Raw genomic sequence first — 3,278 nt, forward strand, 5'->3', positions numbered from 1 at the left:
TTATCAAATCACAACTCATGTCCATGGCTAAGAAACCATAGCCATCTTTGATCAACGAGCTAGTCCGGTAGAGGCTTACTGGGGACATGTTTTTGTCTATGTATCCACACATGTATTTGAGTTTTCGGTAAATACAATTATATCATGGATAATAGACTATTACCATGATCAAGGAAATATAATAATGACCACTTTATTATTGCCTCTAGGGCATATTTCCAACAATGCAGTCATTAGTGCCTCCCCCCACCATGCCTTGGAGAGACCCGATGTATCTAACATGGTGTTAACCATATCAGTTAGAGTCCGGTTCTTTCTTTCAGCTACCCCATTTGACTGAGGTGAGTAGGGAGACGTCCTCTCATGGATTATACCATGTTCCACGCAAAACAAATCAAATTCATTGGAAAAATACTCTTCACCATGATCAGACCTAAGCTGTTTAATTTTTCGATCAAGTTGGTTCTCTGCTTCAGCTTTATAGTTTTTGAAGAAATTTAAAGCCTCATCTTTTGATTTTAGAAGATACACATGACAATATCTAGTGGAGTCATCAATCAACACCATGAAGTATTTCTTTCCACCTTTTGTCAACACGCCATTCATCTCATAAAGATCAGAATATATAAGCTCTAGTGGCGCCAAGTTTCTTGCCTTTGCAGTCTTATGGGATTTTTGAGGTTGCCTAGCTTGCACACTCATTTGGCACTTGGAGCCCTTGACAGTGGTGAATTTCGGAATTAAACTCATATTGGCTAGCCGTGTCATGCAACCAAAGTTAATATGACAAAGTCGTGAATGCCAAATGTTGGACTCATTATCATGGCAGACATTGTTGATAACTTTAGTGCAAATATCTGACAAAGACAGGCGGAACAAGCCTCCGCACTCATAGCCTTTTCCAAAAAATTGTCCACACTTAGAAATTACAACTTTATTGGTCTCAGAATCCAACTTAAAACTATCTCGACATAAACAGGATCCGCTGACGAGATTCTTATTGATGGACGACACATGATGAACGTTCTTCGGTCGCACGATCTTCCCTGAAGTAAACTTCAGATCGACTGTACTGACACCTCAAACAATGGCATGTGACCCATTCCCCATCAGCACGGGAGAAGTCCCTGTGATCTGGTAAGAAGAAAACATGAAGGCGTTAGGACAAACATGTACATTGGCACCAGTGTCTATTAACTAATCCAGAGATTGAAATACTGAAAGGATGGCAGGAAAATACCGTACCCAGATTCCTTCATATCAGTATCACCGATGAAAACATTAGCAGACTTGCCACTCTTCTCATGTTCACGCTCCTCAAAACGGTTAGGACATTTCGGAGCTCGGTGATTAGGATCACCGCAGACATGGCATAGTCATTTTCCCTTCTTATGAGAATTCTTCTTGAATTTGGTATGATGTGATGGCTTGTTCTTTGCATCAAACTTGCCTTTGCCTTGAGTTTTGTTCTTATTGTTTTTGAACTTGTTGGGTTGGAAGTTCTTCTTCTGCACCATGTGGGCACTAGAAGCTCCCTCAACAACTTGAGCACATGTGTCTTTTGCTCTCGCATTCTCTTCAACATGAAGAGTACCAATGAGATCCAAAACGGAGAACTCCTCTCTCTTGTGTTTCAGGGAAGTAGCAAAATTGTTCCACGAAGGTGGAAGCTTGGCAATGATGCCTCCGGCAACAAATTTGTCCGGCAACACACACTTGAAGTACTCAAGTTCCTTTGCGAGCGACTGTATCTCATGAGCTTGCTGGACAACAGAGCGCTCACCAGTCATCTTATAGTCATAGAATTGCTCCATGATGTACAACTCGTTGTCGGTGTCCGAGGCCCCAAACTTGGCCTCGAGCGCAACCCACATGTCCTTGCCGTTGTCAAACGACATATACGAATCCACAATGGAATCATCAAGAACACTCAGAAGGGCGCCTTTAAAGAGGGTATCCATCTTCTCAAAAGCTTCCTGCCGTGCAGGATTAAGAATGCCCTCGGGCTTTCTCTTGGTGGCGTCATAGCAGTACATGGTTTGGAACCAGTAAACTGCTCTCGTGCGCCACCTATTATATTGCACCCCCTTAAAGGTAGGCGGCTTAAGATGCGCAGCAAAACCACTTGGAGTAAATTGCCTACGATCAGGTTTTTGGATTGTTGAAAATATGAGCAAATTACTACGAGGTTTATTCCAAATAAACAGTACATAAATCATGACGATGAAAACAGAGATTAGACTAATCATGCGGACTAGCATAGTAGATGAACAGATGATATCTAGGGCATAGGCTAGAACTAAGAATTCTAGCACAATCTCGAACACGGAGGACAAGATCACATACGGTGCAGTGGGAGCAGGACTGCCGATGTTGATGTTGTCGCCCATGTCGTCGATGAGGAGGTTGCAAGGGTCGGGGAAGAAGTTGTCGTTGGCGAAGTCATCACTGCCAGTAGTAGCGCGAGTGCGCTCTCCAAAAACAAGATCGCCCCTCTCCCCTACAAGATCACGAGAGGCGGGATTCCGAAGGCTTGCTGTCCCTTCTTGCGGTGCACGCCGGAAGGAGGGATGGAGAAGACTTGCGTGGCGGCGCAATGATCTGGAACGGTGTGAAACCATACGTTGTGGCGGCGGCTAGGGTAGACGTCTGCCTGATTATACAACCTACGTCCAAGCAACAGCCCTACGATCTAATAGAATTGGAAACGGCTGAGTAAATAACGCGTACATTAATTATTAATTAATTACTTATTAATTTTCCTGTGTAGCAAAAATATAGATAATGTGCATAAGTCTGACGCGGCGAGGTGTGGCATGGAGAGGCGAGTGAGGAGGAGGAGCACGCATACGTCTCCTCTTCTCATTCTCATACAATTGGTAGGAGAACTCACCGTATAAAGAGGTGCTAGTCTCTCTCAACTTTCGGGGTGGGACTAAACATTAGTCCCACTCACACCACTTAGATGTGTCCATGAATGGGTCAAGAGAATTTCAGAAATTTAGGTGAGCATTGGGCCAAAGGCCCACTAGCAAATTCCAACACAAGATCCATCCGATGCCACATGTCCGAGATTTGTGGAGCAATAGAAAGGGCCACAATGCTATCTAATAAATTAATCTAGAATAAACAAATACAATAATAAACCTAAGAATCGTCTCAACTATAATGTAAAAAAAGTACACTTTAGCTAGATTTCAGTCAGCTGAATTTTAGTTTTGTGGTCAATCGATTTTCCGACCCTTGGATTGTGCTTTAAGATTTGTGTAGCTTTTTTT

The sequence above is a fragment of the Triticum dicoccoides genome, chromosome 2B (genome assembly GCF_002162155.2).
Source record: "Triticum dicoccoides isolate Atlit2015 ecotype Zavitan chromosome 2B, WEW_v2.0, whole genome shotgun sequence".
Taxonomy (NCBI): Eukaryota; Viridiplantae; Streptophyta; class Magnoliopsida; order Poales; family Poaceae; genus Triticum; species Triticum dicoccoides.